The sequence below is a fragment of the Rattus norvegicus genome, chromosome 11 (genome assembly GCF_021556685.1).
Source record: "Rattus norvegicus strain SHRSP/BbbUtx chromosome 11, alternate assembly SHRSP_T2T, whole genome shotgun sequence".
Classification (NCBI taxonomy): Eukaryota; Metazoa; Chordata; class Mammalia; order Rodentia; family Muridae; genus Rattus; species Rattus norvegicus.
Genome location: NC_141544.1, coordinates 76719505 through 76742150, shown reverse-complemented (window position 1 = coordinate 76742150; position 22646 = coordinate 76719505). Strand labels below are relative to the sequence as shown.

At 44.1% G+C, this 22646-nt stretch overlaps 1 pseudogene; it reads left to right on the top strand.

Annotated features, from left to right (window-relative positions):
* The first annotated feature begins 326 nt into the window (after positions 1 to 326).
* Positions 327 to 803, top strand: Rps11-ps13 (ribosomal protein S11, pseudogene 13; annotated as a pseudogene).
* The last annotated feature ends 21843 nt before the right edge of the window (positions 804 to 22646 follow it).

Here is a 22646-nt window from a genome sequence, read left to right as displayed (position 1 = left end):
CATGAAATCAGAACATACATTCACTGCAAAGGGAAATTAATTTTAATATAGTGTGACAAATTGCTTAAATAAAAAAAGCTCAAAGAGACAAGAGAATGAAAGTTATGAGGGAAAAAAAGAACTAGCCACTGTGGGACAAAACAGGCATAAGGAAGGAGAAGCAGATGAATCTGCAGCATGACCAACTGGAATGCTGGGAAACAAAAGTGTAGCCCTAGGAATTTTTATGATGCTAACAAATGGAATGACTTCTAGGCTCATAACAGGGCAGTGAATAAGGAAGCCGAGAGTGGGCCCACCTCTCCTTCTCTCGGGCTGCTGGGAAGATGGCTCACATCCAGCCAGAGCGTACTTACCAAAAGCAGCCTACAGTCTTTCAAAACAAGTAGCATATTTTGCTGGGAGAAATTAGCAAGGAAAAACTCTCTTGGGACTACAAAAACATTGATCTAGGCTTCGAGATGCCCAAGGAGGCCATCAAGGGCACCTGCACAGATAAGAAATGCCCCTTCACTGGTAACATCTCCATCCGAGGTCGGATCCTGCTGCTCGTCATGATGAAGATGAAGATTCAGAGGACTGTTGTCATCTGCTGGGGCTATCTCCATCACATCCGAAAATACAAACACTTGGAGAAGCGTCACAAGAACATGTCTGGGCACCTGTCCCCCTGTTTCAGGGATGCCCAGATGGGCGACAATGTCACTGTTGGAGAGTGCAGGCCCCTGGGCAAGACTGTTTGATTCAATGTGTTCAAGGTCACCAAGGCTGCTGGCACCAAGAAGCAGCTTCAGAAGTTCTGAGGGGACTCTAGCCAATGCCCTAGAACAAAGAAAGTTATTTTCCAAACTTACAGAGAGGAAGGGAAGGAGGGAAAAAAAACAGCTCAAATATGCAAGTTTTGCCAATGCATATAATATGAATCCTGGATAAAGAGTGGGGAAGACGATAGAAAATGAACAGAAAGCGCTGAAAATAACAGCATCAGCTAAGAACTACTCAGAGCAAAGGACAGAAAGGTGTGCATTGCAAGTTCACTCTTGATTCCCAAAGACAAATAAGAACAAACACCATGGAGAGTACTGTAAGGAAACAGAGAATAAAATACAGAGTAAAGGGAAATCTTAAGTGTGCCAGAAAGAAAGCACAGGTTAACTTAGAAGGAACAAGAGGAGGGAGGGAGGGAGAAAGAGGTGGTGGAAGAAGAGGAGAGGGGGAGAAGAGGAGAAGAGGGGAAAGGAACAGGAGGGAAGGGAGGAGGAGGGGAAGGGGGAGGGGGAAAGAAGAGGAGGGAGGAGGAAGGGAAGGAGGTGAAAGAGGAGGAAGAGAGAAAAGAAGAGGAAGAGGGAAAAGGGGAGGAATAGGGAGGAGGGGAAGGATGAAGAGTAGGAGGAGGAAGACAGCTATAGACTTCTCAGCAAGAATGCTGAGTGCTACAGAGCAATAGAGGAAACGCTTTCTCATGTACTGAAGGGATGAGGCAACAAAGAGTTATGTCTAGGTAAGCTATTGTTTAAGTGACCATGACCAAGCAAGTTATCATGTAAGTGACCACAAAAGATAAGTGACATACATGGCTAACCCTAGGATACACACTTAGAAACTGCTTTGGCTCAACAGAACTTGGGCTCCAAGGTAACTATGCTGGTCAACGTTTGTTAACAAACTAAAGATGCCAGTGAGAAAGGAGTCTCGACAAAGAAATTGCCCCATTGGGAATATCTGTAGGGCATTTTCTTGATTGAAGGGAGAGGGCCTAACTCATTGTGGGTGGTGCCATCCCTGGGTTGGTGGTCCTGGGTTCTATAAGAAAGCAGGCTAAGCAAGCCATGGGGAGCAAGCCAGTAAGCAACATCCCTCCATGGCATCTGCATCAGCTCCTGCCTCCAGGTTCCTGCCCTGCTTAAGTTCTTCTCCTGACTTCTTCCAATGATGAACTGTGATCTGAAAGTGTAAGCCAAATAAAATCTTTCCTCCCCCAACTTGTTTTTTGGTCATGGTGTTTTTTGTTCAAAACAATAGGAATCTTATTTAAAATAGTGGTGGGCCCAGAACACTGTGGGTAGAATTACCACTGGGCAGGTGGTCCTTGGTTGTATAAGAAAATAGGCTAAGCAAACTATGGAGAGCAAGCCAGGTTGCAGTGTTCCTCCTTAGCCTCTGCTTCAGTTTCTGTCTCCAGGTTCCTGTTTGAACTCCTGCCCTGGCTTCCCTCAGTGATGGGGAGTCACTTAGAAGTATCAGCGAATAAATCCTTCCCTCTGCAAGTAGTTTGTGGCTGGTGTTTTAATGCAGCAACAGAAGGCGAACCTAGGATAGTAACTAAAAGCCAGGTGAAATCTTGGCATCATTGTCTTCTGTTTGTGTCCACACTTTGGCAGAAGGTATAAAGACTGAGTGGTTGTCCTTAACCTTCCTTCTTGAGTCACCCCAGATGAGGGCAATTATCCAGGAAGGTGAGGCCTTTCCCTCAATAATGAGCACATTAACAGTTTAGCAATGTGCTCCACTACCTTGCAGAATGGACCACCTTGCAGAGCTACAACTGAAACAGTGAAGTGACAAAGATAGCTGAGACTACACCTAGATCAGGACAACTCAATTATGCAGACTTCTTGCCTTGAAGCTCATGTTAGTAGACAAAGTTGGGGTCATTAGAATACTTCGTTTGTTCTTGTGCGAGTCTGATGCTAGTAACCAGAGCTGCAGTTAAGTTCATGAGGACAGCAGCCATGTCATGTCCAGCAGACAACATTTCACACAATTCTTCATCATCCTCTGCTCGTATATTCTTTCTTCTCTCCTCCTCCGTGATGTTGCTGAAGCCTTGGTGAAGTTGAGAAAGATGTCAGTTAGTCTAAGTACTATGACAGTTATGAAACTCTGTATTAACTGTTGCCTGCTGCAGAAAGAAGTTTCTCACCAAAGACCAAGAAAACCACTGGTCTATGGGTATATACATAAATATTTAGAAGTCAGTTTGACAACACGATCAACTAACAAAATAGTAGTAGGCTTCCCCTAGAGCCTTTGGTCTCCAAGCCATGGGTTTTTGACCAGACATGAATTTTTTCCTATAGAGCTGGCCTCAAATCCAGTCAGAAAGTTGTCTGCTGGCCCATAACAGCCATGCCACTATAGTGCCAGTGGACATATCTCTTTTGGCAGATCAATATTATATGCATTAAGCTTTAGAGTCTCCAGTTTTGCAACCTGCTTTGGAAAGAAGGGAGATAGAATCTGGGGTGGGGGTGGGGAGCAAGGCAAGGAAAGCATTACATTGTTCTAATAGGATTCCATTTTGACAATGTATCATCGTTTGTTTATCCAAGTCTCCACTTTAGAGCAATTTGACTGGCTCAGGTTTTCACTGTAACAAATGTTGCAACAGCTATTCTTCTGCAAACTCTGTCTTCTGCACATCTCAATAATCTTTTAAGGTAATTTTGAAACACTTACTTTTTTCTTCCTGAAGGCTGGAGGGACTGGCTGAGGGAATAATTTCGGTTCTAATTTTCTTCCCAAGGTCTCTGAGCTGCATTCCCATTCAGGTTCCCAGCAGTGTGGGTTACATGAATGTCTGCTGCTCTTGGGTAAGAACGCCTAGCTTCCTAATGGGCAGGTTTGTGATCAGTGAACACTTAGCTTCCCATTTGAAACTCTAGAGCTAGTTTTACCGTTTGTTTCAAACCAGTTTTATAAACACACCCTGACAGGACTCTCCTGTTGACAGTCAGATACAGCTGAAATCCATTTTGACGCATTTAACGGGAGATGGAGAGCTGTTATTTTAGAACTTTCCATAGCTACACCTAGGCCATCCCAGTGCCAATTCATTAAGCTTTATCAGATCTGGTGTGTGTGTTTTCATTCTCCCCAGGTTTGACCCCGTAGAGTTCTGTAATACTGGAGAGCGTCTTAATATACAGTGCAGTCCTACTTAGCATGCCGTCAGAAGAAAAGACATCCTTGGCTTACAAACCGTGGCCCTTACATTAACAGTCCCACTTAAATCCCAGCAGGCAGAAATGAAGTCACTCTGGAATAAAGCCCAAGAACACAGTGACCTCAGCTCACAAAATCTCCAGTCAGGGAGGATTGCCTAACAGTCTCTCTTCACAAAAAAGTAGAATTCAAATCCTTGTAGGCCATAATGAAAGGGCTCTCACTCAAATAACCAAAGCCGAACTGGTGGCAAGGGAAGGATTTTTTTTTTTAATTTATATGTTCTAGCAGAATGTAATTATGTATTACATAAATATAGAATAATTGTAATAATTAAGAGTTTTCACAATTTTATTCACCTCTTAAAGGGTGTGTGTATGAGTTTTTCCCAGATGACCCTATCACTCATAAAGTAGATTTGATTGATTAAAAGCAAATCTTTTCTGCAACTAAACAGCAGTCCCCTGCAGTAACTAAAAATAGTTTGTGGCTTACGGCAAAAACAACAGATCTTAAGATGTATCAGTTTTTCTGGCTGAAAATAAAACCGAATTGGGCAAACTCGAAAGTCTAGGATGCCCAAGTCAATCTCCCATGTATTTAGCATCCCTGATTTCAGAAGAATTATTTTAAAAAATGAATCATAACCAGTTTTTAATAAGGTCAGTTCAAGAGCAGTGGCACAGAACTTGTTATTTGTGGCGCTCTGCACAATCTTGACTTGTTCTCTCATAAAGCTCTATCAGTCGATTTATAAAAGTCGGATAAGGCTAGCTGAGCTCATTAAATAGCTCACTGAAGTTCAGCCTCGGGATGCCAGAGAAAGAAAGAGCAGCCTTCAAGAGAGCTCAGAGAGGGACCTGGAGGATAAACAGAGTTCCCGTTGAGAGCATGGGCAGGGGGCACAAGTCTCACCACACCCTCCTCTTCCACAGCCAGAACGGTGTTTGAGGGACAGTGGCTGCGAGAGACTATACTCCCTCACTGTCTCTTTGCTATCATAGTTTTAAAATCAGGTGACCTTCTGGAATCCATTTGTTCACGAGAGGTGAACTGGGGCTGGGAGGTTTGGGGAAGATGCCTGGAGGGTCAGCATCTGGACTGTTTTAGCTGTGGGGACAAAGCACAGGATCAGAACCTTATAAAATGAGTCTGGGTTTATTGCCAAGAGTGGCAAGGCTGGAAGAGCGGGGTTGCACCTCTAAGGAGTATAAATCACCAGATGATAGGACCCGGTTCCCTAAGCCAGCGCATAGGAGATGAAAAGAAGGGCGCGTGCGTATACACCCATAGCAGTAATAAACAGCACACATACTTAGGTCTGACAATCCAGCTTGATACTCCTTGTCTCACTGATGTTCCATGGAGTCCACCCTGCTCCTAAGCACGGATTCCTAAACTCAAGAGCATCCCCAGCCCAGAGGTGCAGGGTCCAGTATATAAAGCTACCAGCGAAGAAGGCTGTGAGTGTGTGGTGCTGTGGGTTCTGTTCCTTTTGGGGATCCCGGGGGGGGGGCGGTACAAGGACACAGAATCTGTAACTGATTCTGGACATAGGGAGGCTTGAGAGATGTGTTGTTCTCATGGAACACTGATGAATAGGGGAGCCATAAGCCCAGAAGGCAAAAAGATGCCAGGAGTTTGAAGAAGCATTTGCTGCTGCCAGCCTTCCTTCCCTTTGCAGGGAGACACACGAAATTTCCAGAGGGAATTTGCCAGTCTAATAAGGCCGCCTTTCCCAAATCCACACGTCAGTCAAACGGGTAATGCCTAAAACCAAACTCTCCCACACCTTGGTTTTCCAGTGCATGATTTATCGTTGAGAGAGAGAGAGAGAGAGAGAGAGAGAGAGAGTGTTCTACTTTGGGAAAACGCTGCTTGGGTTGACCAGCAGCCTGGGGCTTGCAGAGTCTTCCCTTCCCTTCAGTCTCACAGCTCCTTGCATTGCTAACACAAACCTACCCCGGCCAGCAGAGGACAGGACCTCCTAGTGATCCACTGCAGCCAAAGCGAAGAGTTCTTCAGTGTTACTTTTATAATAGGACTTGAACAGTGCTCTGTTCTTATGACCATAATGGAAGCCTGTGTCCCAAAAGCCCGGGACCCTGGATGCCGCAGCCCTGGGTCCAGCAGTCTGAGCTGTCTTGATCACCATCCCACTTGGAAAGACACATGGTGTATCTTAGTGTTTTTATTGTTGTGATGTAACACCATGACCAAAAGTACCTTGTAGAGGAAAGGGTTCACTTCCTCTTACAGCTTGTACTCCATCATCCAGAGAAGTCAAGGCAGGGACTCGGAGGAAGAAACTGAATAAAAAAAAAAACAGGATCCTGCTTACTGGCTTGCACTTCATGACTTACTCAGCCCGCTCCCTTATAAAACTCAAAACCACCCGTCCACCACGAACAGCAACCTGAGCCCTCCAATAACAGAAAATCCCCCACAGGCCAATCTCGGGGGCATTTTCTCAGTTGAGGCTCCTTCTTCCCAAATGATTCTTGCTTGTGTTGGCATGAACGTAGCTAGCACAGCGTATATTGTAAGTACTCAAGAAGATAGTGGCACTCACTGTTTATTATCATGGTAAATGTTTGAACATCTCACAACCAAACGACAGCAGCGCAAAATCACCGGAACAACCCTACGACGCACAGCTGTTCTTTCTTAGAGACAGTGAAATTGAGGCCAACTCGAGGTGCTTCCCATTTCCCTGTGCTCAGCCTCATGGCTCTGAGGGAAACCTGGGGGGAATTTGCAGGTACCATCAGAGATGTGTCAGGAGTACCACAAGCCTTGGGGTTGAGCCTGCCAGTTAGCTGAACGCTAACTTGAGATTTGGTAATGGGGGACCAAGAAGTGTTGATGATAAGATGGGGTTCGAGGAGCTCCCTTTCAGGGTTCCTAAACATCTGGGTCACAGGGCGAAACCCCAGTAGGATGTTTTCCACTGCAAGCTGCCATCTTGGTTTTACATGCATTTTGGCAAAGACCCAGAAAAAATAAATAAATGAAAAAGACTTAGCCAGACAAAATGGAGGCAGGAAATAAAGGGCAAAGAGAGAGTAGGAACAATTTAAGCAAACGATAGTTTAAAAGAGGAAGGGGGATCGAAAAGGGTGGTTTAGCTGGCAAGCTATATCTCCTATAAATTGCTTGCACCATACTTTTTTTAAACAAATTTTATTTTCTCTTTCTTCGGGATGCTGGGAGTTGAAGCCAGGGCCTTGGGTGTGTTAAGCACACTCTGGTCAGGGAAGTACCCACCCAGCTCTGTCCAAACCTATCAGCAAAGAGCTGTGATTCATAGAAAGTTTCCTCTGTCGCTTTTCATGGATGGATATGGGAAGGGCAGGGACTGAGGTATCCCTGCTCCAAAACACCCAGTAAAACAAGGTTCCCCAGTCCTCCATTTGTCCTCTGGCCCTTAATTCACGAAAGCAGTCACACTGCAATGCTATTCTGGGATTGTTCCGGCTTATGAGATCAATTGACGGGAACCAGGTGTGAAATGTGAGAAGAAAGGAACTTGGAAGATTGCTGAGATCAAGCTCCTTAATTTCTCAATCATTCTAGGAACCAAAGCACAGTGCGGGGAGAGGAAAGGGTTTTTGCAAGACCACTCGAGGCTGATCGGGGAAAGCTGAGACCCAACACAGATGTTTTGATTTCTAGGCAGCCCGCAACCCACGATTCTTCCGGGACAGTGGTTTCTTTCTTTGGTTTCTTTCTTCGTACTTTATTCAAGGTATCTGAATTCCAAATGGGTAAAATGTGACCCAAAGCACTGGTTTCTCTATTTTGAGTTGTCGTCGTCGTCGTTTTTTTTTTCCTTCTTCTTCTTCTTTCAATCTGTTAACCATAAGGAATTGAATTTCGTAAAGTACAGTGAGGTTTTCTAGGCACTACTCTGAGCGCAGCTGAAACCAATTAGATGCTAATCAATTTTACTCCTTCTGATGCAGAGTGGAAAAAATGTCCCAGAAGTCTCTCCACCCAAGATGTTCTTGGCAATGGGTCTCTCGCTGTAGGCCCTCCCAGCTCTCTTAGTCATGTATACTCAGGAAGGAGACCCAGCCAACTCCCTTCAGACTCCAGCAGAGAACAGAACCCAGACCAGCGTTCTCCCTTGAAATAAAAGTGCATCTTAGGGGGAGTGAGAGAGACTGCAGATTCAAGGCCTATAGACACCACAACTGTAAGAATATCAAGGATTGAGGAAGCCCCATCCACTCTCCGAGGCCACCACAGGGTCTTCATTGCTGATCCTCTCACACCTGGCTCCCCACCCCCAGCTCTAGCCACTTCCAAGAGATGCAAGGACCAAAACAGACTTTCAAATCTGACAACATAGAGTTTGAATTTGGGCTCTGCCAGTTATTAAATATGATAATAAACAACTTGTTTAACCACTGTAAACCTCAATTTATTATAAAATGAATTAATGATAGTTATTTATCAATATAATATTAACATTATTATAATTAATATATTGGCAATTATATTATCAATAATTATATTATTAATGAATTAATAATATCACTTTTAAGTATTAAAGGATTCAAGAGACTTCTTGTACCAAATGACGACAATGGATAACAATGACGACTTGCTGACCAAGTTGATTTTCAGAGTCCTCATAACAGATAAAATGTAAATACAGGAGGCACTGTGTATGTTGTCATCTCTGTTTATTCATTTTACAGGACCTAAGTATCTAAAAATCTTACATTATGTACCACATTGTATATTAATAGTTGACACCTGAAATGAATCTGATACGTACGGTTAATCAACAAATGATTACATTGTTTCAGTGTTCTCTTTACCCACCCACCTATACTCCTGGATGTTCAAGGCACTTCATTCATTTTCTTCTTAGCCTGCTTCAAATATGTTATTCTCTCTCTCTCTCTCTGTATGTGTGTGTATGTGTGTGTGTGTCTGTGTCTGTGCCTGTCTGTCTGTCTGTCTATTTGTCCTACAACATGTGTATTAGGAAGCCACAAATCTTCTGCTCTGTTCCCTATGTGCAGAATAGGGACTTTATCAGAGTTTGATGTACAGAGTAACAGTCAGCCCAGATTGACTCTAAAATCGAACTAAAACTCAAGACAGCCTCTGGGAGATCCATAGTTCACTAATTTGCACTACCAGTGTGTCTGTATATATTTTTGAAAGGTCACTAACATACAGCTCACATTAAACAGGACTTCACAAATGCCTGCGACCATCTTTCCACATTCTCAGTCCTCACAGGGACAATAGGGCTGAGTGACTGTGAGCCATCACCCCTAATCTGTAACCAGGGAGAGGTATACAATTGCTGTCCATCTCGGAGTCTTGAAGTGATTGAAGTTGGTGTTTGGTGGTTGGGGTGAGATAACCCATTGTTATACAGCCTAAGCTAGACTAGAACTCACTATATAACCAGGCTGGACTCAAATCCTCCTGCCTCTGCCTCCTGAGTGCTAGGATTACAAAATGTACCACCATGTTCATAAAGAATTAGATCCAGGTTCCCTGGCAACCAGCATACAGTGAAAATACCAGAATGCCATGATTCATGCTAGAAGACTTGCTTGGGAGTCCTTAGTCAAATGCAGCAGAGGTGTGGGAGGACAGCTGTCCATAAAGGACTTGCATGCAAACATGAAGACAGAAGATAGGCACCTACCAGCACCCACGTAAAACGCTGGGTGTGAGCCGGAGAGGTGGCTCGGCAGTCAGCAGCACTGGATAGTCTTCCAGAGGACCTGGTTCACTTACCAGCAACCACATGGCAGCTCAAAGCTGGTAACTTCAGTTGCAGGTGACCCAACGCCGTCACATAGTTATAAACATAGGCAAAGCACCAACGCACATAAAAAGAAATAAATCATCTTTTAAAAAGAAAGAAAAGCTGGGTACCTGGACTTCCAGTGCTGGGAAATGGGAGACAAGAAGATCTCTATGGCTTGCTGGCTGGTCAGCCTAGACTAACTGGTGAGCACCAAGTTCTACTGAGAGACCCTGTTTCAAAAAACAAGGTGGATAGCTCCTGAGAGATCACGTACCTGAGGCTGATCCCAGGCTTTAGTGTAGACAGAAAAACGACAGACAGACAGACAGACAGACAGACAGACAGACACACACACACACACACACACACACACACACACAGACACAGACACAGACACAGACACACACACACACACACGCGCGCGCGCGCGCGCGCGCGCGTGGATGGGGGACGCCAGGAGGTCCTGGTTGGTTTTTGTGGTTCACTTTCCTGATGTACATGAAGTATGTTTTCAGAACAATAACAGGGTTATTTCCCTTCCTCCTTTCTTCACCATGGTTTGCTTGGCTCTGAAATGACAGCAAAAAGTTTCAGTTGATTAAAAGTTGCATTACAAATAGCCAGGAACGATTCAAGTGTTTTTATAGCTTGTATAAGAGCTATCTAAGGGGCTGGGGATTTAGCTCAGTGGTAGAGCGCTTACCTAGGAAGCGCAAGGCCCTGGGTTCGGTCCCCAGCTCCGAAAAAAAAGAACCAAAAAAAAAAAAAAAAAGAGCTATCTATGTTAAAGCAAACAGTTTGCCTCCAAGATATCAGTGTGCTGCTATAATTGTTTTTAAATATGCTTATGAAATTCAAGTTGTCTGTTGTTTTTCTCATAAATAAGCTAATATATTCTAAGAATTCTGTTTGTAATAAAAACTGCTAACAGCCTCTTTTTAGTAACTAATCCCAATTTCCGTTTGTGCCACTTAAGCATTTTCATCTCTTAATAGTGGTTTTCAATCAGTTTTAAAATGCACAACTTATAAATAGGGAAGAAATGTCAGTCAGCGAACCCTAAATGTTTTAAGACTAAAATTCTAGGTAGAATTCAGACATGATGCAGGACAATGAACACGTGGGAGAAAGGACCAGACTTATTTGCATCTTTTATATGTATTTACTGTTTGATGTCACATTAATTAACAAAATAAATAAAATAAACAGTATACGAGCCAAGCGTGGTGGTACATGTTTGTAATGCTAGCACTCAGGAGGCAGAGGCAGATGGATTGCTGTGAGTTTGAGCCCAGCCTGGTTAGATAATGAATTCAGTCCAGATTAGGATGCATAACAGAGGGATGACTTACCCCATCACAAAACCAGAAGGAGCGAGAGAGAGGCAGACACACACACACACACACACACACACACACACAGAGAGAGAGAGAGAGAGAGAGAGAGAGAGAGAGAGAGAGAGGCAGACACACACACACAGAGAGAGAGAGGCAGACACACACACACACACACACACACAGAGAGGCAGACACAGAGAGAGAGAGAGTGAGAGAGAGAATGACGAGACAAGACGCAAGATGATATACATCATATATATCATATATATAGATATTGATATATAGATGTATATATTGATATATTGATATATATTGATATATACAGTGATGTATTTAGAAATGTGCTGAGTTCTAGGATCACCAGGGAGACAGGCCTCTGGGCATGCCTGTGGGGACTGTCCCAACTGTGTGAACTGAGGTAGAAAGACTTTAAGCACAAGGTGGAGAAGGACTAAGGAGGTTGCACACCACTGTCTTGTTCCTGACTTTGGTGGGCTTTCTTCAAGTGCTCCTCCATTTGCCCGTGTCTCCCGTTTGTATCTTCTATTGCGTTGAGGTGTGTTCCCTCTAGTCCTACTCTTTCTAGGACTTTTATCACAGAGGCATGTTGAGTTTTCTCAGTCTTTTTTTTTTTTAATCTATTGAGGTGGTCATGTGATTTCTGTCTTTAAGTCCACTCATGTGGTTTATTTCCTTTACTGACTTGCATGGGTTGAACCATCCCTGACCTCAGAGATAAAGCCAACTTGGCCAGGTCCAAACTCTTACTCATTTTGCCTGTCAAGGAACAGAAACTGATCTCGGTCACACAAGCAAGAACAGGAGCTTGTATCTTGTTTCTGGGAACAGGGGAGTCTTGTACAGTCTGAGAACAATGAAACAGATGAACCCCAGGAGCAGAAGGACCCAGGATGTTGAACATCTTCCAGTCTCTCTTCTGCTTCTTTCCCCGTGTCTCATTTTCAGGTGCATCATACTGCCGGCCTTCACAGTAGAGAACAGCCTCTGCCAACAGCTCTAACCTCAAAACTGTGTTTCCTTTGTTGTTAGGTGAAAAGGTCAGAAGAAATGCTCTGCAGGCTCTCCCAAGCTCTGCAATTTGATGGTATTTCTATTAAGAATTCTAGGTGGTGAGCATAAAGGGGTGGCTCAACTGTTAAGCATGCCTACTGGTCTTATAAAGGATGGACCTGAGTTCAGTACCCAAAACTCATGTTGGGAAGTTTATAAGTGTCTGCACCTCCATCTCCAGGGATCTGACGCCATCTAGCTTCCACAGACCCTTTATTCACATATGCAACCCCCTCAACACACACACACACACACACACACACACACACACACAATTGTATTTTTGATTAAATAAGAGTTATAGGTGATAGATGACAGAAACACTGGCAGCCAGAGAAAGCAGGCTGCTGCACATAGGGAAGAAGCAGGTATACTGCAGGGACAGTGACTGAGCGAGGCTTGCCGCGCAGAGCTGGCTCTCAGATGAGATCGTGGTGACCTCTCATGAGATCACAGACTTAGCCAAACTGAAGGTCTGCTGACATTTGCGAACAGCTCTGCACTGCCCACTCTGCCCTGATGCCCAGCAGATAGTCCAGCTTGGTTGAGTCTATCTAATTAATTAATCAATTAATCATCAATTAATCATTAATATCATTGACTTTACCAAAGAGGCTCTCTTTGATTTTCAGTGAAAATGTAATCAACTGCCCCAGCCCACAAGTCTACTACCCCAGACAGTGTATCTTTGAGGTTTGCTCGGTCCGTCCCTCTGTCCCTCCAAACAGTGTGACTAACATATCTGTTATCTATGTCTGTGCACAGTCCAGCAATCTCAACTCGGCCATCTGCCAAGACACAAAACCCTACAATTGGCCTGAACACTTGGGATCTGAGGTAACAGGAAGGCCTGGTCCTTCTGGATGAGACAAACCAGGCATCAACTTGGGGATATTGCTTGTAAAAACATGGAAAAATCCTGGCGCATGATTACTACCCACCTTAGACCAGTATGTTCCCAGATAAAAGACACACATTGTCTTGATATTTTAATATGCCTTAAGCAGCTCAATAGCTGGGTGACTGCCAACCTTACATGCTGTTAGAATCCACTTTCCTACTGATAACTACTTACTAATTTCTATATTTGGTCTGGGCTGCTCTTAACTCCAATTGGCCAGGCAACATGGCCACGTTTTTATACCCAGCTATCCTACTGTGGCTCTCCTCCTTCCTGCACATTCTTCCTCTTCCATGGTGGCTCCTTTCTGCTTCTCCTCCTTTCTCATCTTCATGGTCCCAAGCACAGGAAACCTATGTCTCTTCTCCCAGGTATTAGCTGCTGTCACCTTTATTTACCAATCAGAATTAAGTGGGGGGTAGGGTCACTCAGTGCCTTACTCGCAGACTCTCATCTCTGGGGCAAACAGTTTTGGGGCACCCAAATTAGCATTAGAATACAAGCAGGCAGCATTAGGCTAACCCACTACAGATATCTGTTGGTATATTTGACCTTGAGCTGACTCTTATCCTAATGAAACAGCCACAGGCCTCTCATGGATCCCCCACACATGGACCACAGGACCCTTTCTATTCCTCCCAGATGAAATTTGCTTTCAGTCTGTGTTTTTCCCACTTCAAACCTCCAAACTGAGCCTCCTTTTTATTTCTGGCCCTATCAACATGGTTCTCACAGGAAGGGCTTCTATTTACTTCCTGTTTCTTTGGGATCCTTTCCCTCACCCCGTCTTCCTTTGAGAACCCACTTTGTACACCTTTATCGCCAGTTACTTGTTAGCCCCATCACTTTCCCGTGAAGTGAGCTATTCACTTCTTTGCCTCTGCCCACCAACCAGAAGGCTCACATCTTTCCATTCCTTGTGCTTAGCACAGAGCCTGGAAAATGATAGCGTCTCACAAATGCTGGTCGATTAACATCTTATTCTAGTTTCATTTCTGTGCCTGTGATAAAATACACTAACAAAAAGGCAATTAAGGACAGAATGGGCTTATTTAGCTTATAATTCAGGTTAAAGTCCATCCAATTGCAAAGAATTCAAGGTAGAGACTCAAGATAGGTAATCTCATCACATCCATAAGTATATATAGTGTGTGCATTTATACATACATACATATACATATACATATATATACATATACATATATATATATATACATATACATACATATATATACCTGATTCTCATCTAGCTTTCTCTACTACATAGTCCATAGCCTAAATTCAGGGAATGGTGCTGCCCACTTTTAGGCTGGTCTTCCCACATCAGTTAAGGCACTCTCCCCACAGACATGCCCGAGGGGCAACCCAGTTTAGACAATCCCTTACTGAGACTCTTTCTAAGTGATTCGAAGTTTTGTCAAAATAACATTTTAATTAACCATCCCATCAGGTGCCCTGGGGTGGTTTGAATATGTTTGGCCCAGGGAGTGACACTACGAGGAGGTGTGGCCTTGTTGGAGTAGGTGTGGTCTTGTTGGAGTAGGTTTGGCCTACTTAGAAAAAGTATGCCACCATGGGGGTGGGCTTTGAGGCCCTCCTCCTAGTCACGTGGAAGCCAGTCTTCTCCTGTTTGCCTTCAGAACAAGACGTAGAACTTTCAGCTCCTCCAGTGCCATGCATGCCTGGATGCTGCCATGCTTCTTACCAAGATAACAATGGACTGAACCTCAGAACCAGTAAGCCAGCTCCAGTTAAATGCTGTCCTTTATAAGAGTTCCCTTGATCGTGGTGACTCTTAACAGCAATAAAACCCTAACTAAGACAGAGGCAACCTCTTTCCTCAGCCATCCCTGTCATTGACCAATGGGCCCATGAACAAAGTAGCCATGGTGGCAGAGATGGGAGTTATGGTTGGTCTCAACAACATTGACCTCCACTTACCAAGGCTGACCTGGCTACAGGTGCTGCTGAATGCCAGATTTGCCAACAGCAGAGACCAACACTGAGCCCCAGATATGGCACCATTCCCAAGGTGACCAGCCAGCAACCTGGTGGCAGGTCATTACATTGGATCATTTCCTCCATAAAAAGGAAAACATTTTGCTCTTGCTGGAGTAGATGCTTATTCTGGTTATGGATTTGCCTTTCCTGCATGTAATGCTTCTGCCAAAACCATTATCCATGGACTGATAGGGTGCCTTATCCATCGTCATGGTATTCCACACAGTATTGCTTCTGGCCAAGGAACTCCTTTCACAGCCAGGGATGAGTGACAGTGGGGCCATGATCATGGGATCCACTGGTCTTGCCATGTTCTCCAGCATCCTGAAGCAGTTGGCCTGAGAGAAAAATAGAATGACCTTTTAAAGATGAAGTTACTGTGCCAATTAGGCGGCAGCAGCATGGAGGGCTGGGGCAGAGTTCTTCAGAAAGCAGTATATGCTTTGAATCAGTGTCCGATATATGGTACAGTTTTTCCCACTGGCCCAGGAATCAAGGGATGAAAAAGGGAATAGTTCCACTCATTATCATTTCTGGTGACCCACTAGGAAGGTTTTTATTTCCTGTCCCTGCAACCCTAAATTCTGCTGGCCTAGAAGTTTTGGTTCCCGAGGGGGAGTGCTCCTATCTGGAGGCCATAACAAACATTCCACTGAACTGGAAGCTCAGACTCCTCCCCCGCGACCCCCCATGGTCATTTTGAACGTCTAATACCCTTAAACCAAAAGGCTAAAAGAGGAATAATAACGTTAGGAGGGGTGATAGATCCAGATTACCATGGGGAAATTGGATTGCCTCTTCACAATGGAGGTAAGAAGGATTATGTCTAGAGTGCAGAAGATCCTTTAGGGCATCTCTTAGTACTACCATGTCCTGTGATTAAAGTCAATATAAAACTGCAGCAGCCTAATCCAAGCAGAATGACAAAGGACACAGACTCATCAGGAATGAAGGTATGGGTCACTTCTCCAGGAAAAGAGCCAAGACCTGCTAGGGCGCTTGCAGAGGGTAGAGGAAATACAGAATGGGCAGTAGAGGAAGGTAGTTATAAACACCATCTAAGGTCACATGATCAGTTGCCGAAATGAGGATTGGAGTTGGCACAAGGACTTTTGTTTTGTTGTTGTTAAGAACGCATTTGTATAGATATTTGTGCTTTCTTCCAATTTTTAAAACATCCATTAAGAGAATATCAGTCTGTATTTAAGTTGAGATACTAAAACAATGTTCCCAAGGGACATTGGCCTATTCTAATTTACAACGCAAAGTAGTTTTTAAAAAGGCGTTAAGGCCAGGCATAGTGCCTGTAACTCAGGAAGCTAAGGCAGGGGGATCATGAGTGTGAGGCCAGCCTGGATTCAGAGAAAGACCCTGTCTGCAAACAAAGGAGAGATGAGTGCTTAATAAGAGACCCTAACTCAAGTTTGGGGGTAAGGAAAGCTTCCTGGGAGGAGAGTCTCAAGCTCTGTCCTGAGACACTCGTGGAATTCCATCAGATGTGGCTACATTAGTTCACAGCTTCCTGGCCACCCCCCTCCCCCACCTTTTTCCTATAATATAGATCTCAGCCCAGCAAAAGCATGGATTTTGTGTCTTTCTCTGGATGCCAAGATTTAGATAAATAGCCTCACCCACACTCAGCTAGACAATCCCCACACCTTTTCTTTCGTGCATGGTTCCTGCACTATCGCTATAGTCTATATTGGTTATTTTTCTTGTTACTGTGATAAAACACCCTGGCAACATCAACTTAAGGGGGAAAAATGTATTTCAGCTTACCATTTACTGTAAGCATTCTACCATGGTGAGGAGGACATGGCTGCCGGCAGGAAAGGCACACCAGCAGGAGCAGGAAGCCAGCCGTCACATTTCACCAAGAGTCAGGAAGCAGAGAGAGATGAATCTGAGTTCCCTCCCTCCTTCAATCTGGGACTCAAACCTGAAGTAGCACCACCCACATTCAGGGTGGGTGCTCCCTCTTTAGTTAATCTGATCAACAACCCCTCCAGGCATACAGAGCTACTCCTTCCCTAAGAGATCCCATGTCCTTTCAAGTTGACAAAGACTTTAAGTTGGCACACATCCCGGTCTATGTAAGACCCAAATGAGCCTCCCTCCTTGCCCCACCACATACTAATTATTAGCAATCAGGCAATGCTGGGTTTCCTACCTGTATCATTCCCTCCAAGAGTAGGCACCTCTTCCATGTGCCAAATAGAATCAGTCCAGAAGCAAATGAATTAGCGTTAAACTCAGTGTTGGCAGTGTCCTCACCCATCCATCTTCTACAGGCCAGGTTCTCAGTGCTAGCTACATACAAACACCCCAGGAAGGTTCTGACTTATGGGTGCAGACCAGCAGTAAGAGTTTCCAAGTGGTTTCAATATGCATCAACATTTCAGAGCTATGAAGCCTTCGCCAAGCATGCCGGGCCTCCGGTGCAGAAGTGGTGAGCAGAATCAGTTAGTTGATACTGCACATGCACCAAGGCTCTCTTCCTTGATATACTGGGCACTTGCCTAGTCCACCTGCACCCATCAGCCCCTCCTTGGTCTTCATAGAGGTGCCATTCATCATTCCTAACCTGGGACAGGCTATTCCTCCACAACCAATCTGCCGCCACCCTTCAGTTATTTAGTTAACCCTACCCTATTTCTGCTCCCCCTACAAAAGACACTATTAATCTGTCAGTTGCCTGTGTGTTTGTTTATAGTGACTTACTATGAAGTATGGCTTTAAGCAACATAAAATTTATTTTCTTAAAGTCCTAAGAGTCAAAATTTTGAAATAGATTTCGCTGTTTTTACTGCTGGTTTTTACTCCAGATTCTTGGCCTCTTATTTAAGAAAGAAATAAAAGTTCACACATTGCGAAATAGCAAGGACAGTTTATTAGAAGCTAGGTTATAGGAGAAATAGGAGCATACCACAGCAGAGTACCAGGCCACAGACTGAAGATATTCGTAGGCCCCAGATTACTGCCTAGGGTCTCTTAAAATGGGAGCTAAAGGAAAGAGGGGCTGGTAACTAAGGGGTGTAGTTTGGCTTCTCTATTTTAACAGGTAAATTAGGTTATATAATAATTGCTATTCTGTGTATGTCCCTTCCCGTAATGGCTCAGAGTTTAATTTTTTAATATGCCTAAGAAAATAAGTAGAAGACATTTATTAAGAGTTTACTGGACATTTGGAATAACCAAAAATCCAGGATAGCAAAAAACTATTCTCAACAATAAAAGAACTTCTGGGGGAATCACCATCCCTGACCTCAAGCAGTATTACAGAGCAATAGTGATAAAAACTATATAATATTGGTACAGAGACAGGCAGGTAGATCAATGGAATAGAATAGAAGATCCAAAAATGAACCCACACACCTATGGTTACTTGATCTTTGACAAATGAGCTAAAACTGTCCAATGGAAAAAAGACAGCATTTTCAACAAATAGTGTTGGTTCAACTGGAGGTCAGCATGTAGAAGAATGCAAATCGACCCATTCTTATCACCCTGTACAAAGCTCAAGTCCAAGTGGATCAAGGACCTCCACATCAAACTAGATACACTGAATCTAATAGAAGAGAAAATGAGGAAGAGCCTCAAATACATGGGCACAGTGGAAATTTTTCTGAATAGAACACCAATGGCTTATGCTCTAAGATCAAGAATCCATAAATGGGATCTCATAAAATTGCAAAGTTTCTGTAAGGCAAAGGACACTGTCAATAGGTCAAAATGACAATCAACAGATTGGGAAAAGATCTTTACCAATCCTACATCTGATAGAAGGCTAATATCTAATATACACAAAGAACTCAAGAAGTTAGACTACAGAGAACCAAATAACCATATTTAAAAATGGGGTGGGGATGCTAAACAAAGACTCTTTTTGTTTTTTAAGATTTAATTATTTATTATATGTAAGTACACTGTAGCTGTCTTCGGACACACCAGAAGAGGGCATCAGATCTCATTACCGATGATTGTGAGCCACCATGTGGTTGCCTGGATTTGAACTCAGGACCTCTGAAAGAACAGTCAGAGCTCTTCACTACTAAGCCATCTCTCCAGCCCCAACAAAGAACTCTTAACTGAGGAATATCAAATGACTGAGAAGCACTTAAAGAAATGTTCAACATCCTTAGTCATCAGGGAAATGCAACTCAAAACAACCCTGAGACTCCACCTCACAACAGTCAGAATGGCTAAAATCAAAAACTCAGGTGACAGTAGATGCTGAGAAGGATGTGAAGAAAGAGGAACACTCCTCCATTGTTGGTGGTATTGCAAGCTGGTACAATCACTCTGGAAATCAGTCTAGCAGTTCCTCAGAAAATTGGACATACTACTACCTGAGGACCGAGCTATACCACTCCTGGGCATATAACCCATAAGATGTTTTAGCATATAACAAGGACACGTGCTCCACTATGTTCATAGAAGCCTCATTTATAATAACCAGAAGCTGGAAAGAACCCTGATGCCCTTCAACAAAAGAATGGATACAGAAAATGTGGTACATTTGCACAATGGAGTACTACTCAGATATTAAAAGCAATGACTTTATGAAATTCTTAGGCAAATGGTTGGAATTAGAAACTATCATCTTGAGTGAGGTAACTCAGTCACAAAAGAACACACATGGTATGCATGTAAGTGGATATTAGGCAAAGAGCTCAGAATACCCATGATACAACTCAGAGATCATATGAAGCTCAAGAAGAAGGAAGACCAAAGTGTGGATTCTTCAGTCCTTCTTAGAGGGGGGAACAAAATATTCATAGGAGGTAGAGGGTGGGAGGGATTAAAGAGAGGAATAAAGGAAGGTAGGGTCAGGTATGGGAAGAGGAAATTGAACAGGGTTTGTAGCAATGGGGTATGGGGAGCTAGGGGAAAGGATTTGGTTCCTTGGGTACCAACATTGGGACGTACTGTGCTCCTTTAAGAGGTAAATATCGAGGAGCTCCTATCAGTTTTTCTGCTTGTCAGTTGTGAAGCAAGCTGTTTCCTCAACCATGTGTTCTACTATGATGTTCCGTCATCTTCAGAGGCCCAAAGAACAGGGCCACCTAAGTCTGAGTTGGAACCTCCAAAACTGTGAATAGAAGCCGACCTTATCTCTTTTTAAGTTAGTTGCCTCAGGTGTCGCATTACAGTACAGAGAAAGAGACTGATCCAATAGGTTTTGAGAATTCAAGCACAGGCATCTCGAGAGATATACTTATCTACCAACTATTTAAGGCAAGGGTTAGCTTTGTAAACTGTCAGGCCTCCAAAGTCTGGAGGTTATGAGTGCCTTTGAAGATGAGAACATTGCAACACTGGATTTTCTGAACTTCTGTTTCCAAGGAATTAGTATCTTAGGTCTTAATAGCTGTGATGTAGCACCATGACTGAAAGGAACTTGGGGACTCCATATCACAGTTCCCCATCAAAGGCAGCCAGAGCAGTAACTCAAGCAGAGACGGAGCCTAGAGGCCTGAGGAGCTGATGCAGAGGCCATGGAGCAAGCGGGGCTGTTTGCTGGCTTCTTCCTCATGACTTACTCAGCCTGCTTTCCTGTAGAACCCAGAACCACCAGCCCACGAGTATCCCCACCCACAATGGGCTGGGCCCTCCCCATCAATGACGGATTAAGAAAATGCCCTACAGACTTGCCTTTAGCCAGACAATTCTGGGGGCATTTTCTCAATGGAGGTTCCCTTCTCTCAGGTGACTGCGGGTCGTATCAAGCTGACATAAAAACTAGCCAGTATAATCAGTATGTTGGACCAGGCTGCCACAGTAAGTAATGATGATGACAGTGACTGTGCTCCATCACCTCTGCTCTGACCTCTCAGGGTATCTGACCATGTCTGGAGACATATTTACCTGCGCAAATGGGCATGGTGGGTACGTGCACTGGTGGGTAAAGGTCAGAGATGCTATTAAGTATTTCACAATGCACAGACAGCCCCCACCCTTTGAGCAATTAACCATCCCCTAGTTTAATTTGAGACACATCAAATCAGACCACTCCTAGTGACTGCGGCCCTTTGAACAACAGCTTTGGCACGACAGTCCAGCATCCAGGGCTTCAGCTGGACCAGGAGACGCACTGATATCCCCTGGCCCCTCCAGAACGCACTGAAATCTGAAATGGGCCAGCGCATCGCTTTCCGGTCCAGGCTACACTCTAGAACCACTCCGGTGCATTAAAAAGAGATGGTAATGCCTGGGTTTTACCTCAGACCTATTAAGTCAGAAGGTCTGCCTGCTGGGAGCCGGGCCCCGCTCTCTGTTGAAGTCTTCTGGATACTTCTAAGTGATGCCCTGCTGGAGAACGTCAAACAAACCTGAGGTCTCAGAAATGTGATGCCATTCAATGTGGCAGAATCTCAAGCCGTTGGAGACCCTGGGAACTAGAACCCGCACTTAGCAAGATCCTCAGGTGAGTCCTGGGTTTAGTTGGAGACCTGGACAGTAGCCTGTGCCTGTAATTCCAGCAGTGAGAAGGCAGGAGATCTCAACATTCTGTCATAAATAAATAAATAAATAAATAAATAAATAAATAAATAAATAAATAAATAAATAACCCTGTTTTTAAAAGTTCCCTTCCTACTTTAAAAAACAATCAAGCAAACCTATTTCTTTTCTGAATATAAAATGCAGGTTTACGGAGGCCACTCACTAGACCCATACATAATGGAAGCTATTCAAAATCTCCTTTAAACAATGTTCTTCTGTTTCCAAATGTTGAATGTTCCGAAGACTGTACTTAGTGCTGCTCGCAGGCAAACCCTTATATTCTAAGCAACTCCCAGCTTGTCCGACGCCAGGAACCAGTCTTTCTTTCTTTTCTTTTTTTTTTTTTTTTTTTTTTTTTTTGGTTCTTTTTTTTCCGGAGCTGGGGACCGAACCCAGGGCCTTGCGCTTCCTAGGTAAGGGCTCTACCACTGAGCTAAATCCCCAGCCCCGGAACCAGTCTTTCTTAACAAAGTAGTATGTGGAAAAGCACTCTGTCCACCAAGAAGCAGGGGTGTGGCCGATGTCGAGAAACTTGGCTGAGACTTGCTTGGGAACGTGGGCTTCTGTAGCAGAGACTGTGACAAAAGGACAAAAGGACGGGAGAAATGAGTTCTGGTGAACAAAGGCAAAAGAGCAAAGAACAAAAGAGCAAAGGTTTAAGAGAACTCCAATGGAGGTGTGGATTCCCAGGGACCAATCTTTTGTTGTGGTTCGCCCTGGAGTTATCTGTATTTTGATGCTAATTCCGCTGCTCCAAGGACGGCTGCCTAGTCCCATACTCAGGACTCAGGTGACTTTACCAGAACCTTCTCCCCATTGAATTTGTAAAATACAGGTGAGGGGCAGGTACAGGATAGAAGGAGGCCTGTCATTGGAGGAGAGGAAGGATGGGCGGGAGAGAAGTTTGAAGGAAGAGGAGGATACCGGAAGAGACAGGAGGGAGAGGGAGAGAAGTCATAGCAGGTGATGTTAAGATTCCTCTCTGTGGGGGTTGGGGATTTAGCTCAGCGGTAGAGCGCTTGCCTAGCAAGCTCAAGGCCCTGAGTTCGGTCCCCAGCTCTGAAAAAAGAAAAGAAAAAAACTTCCGCTCTGTGTATTTACAGGT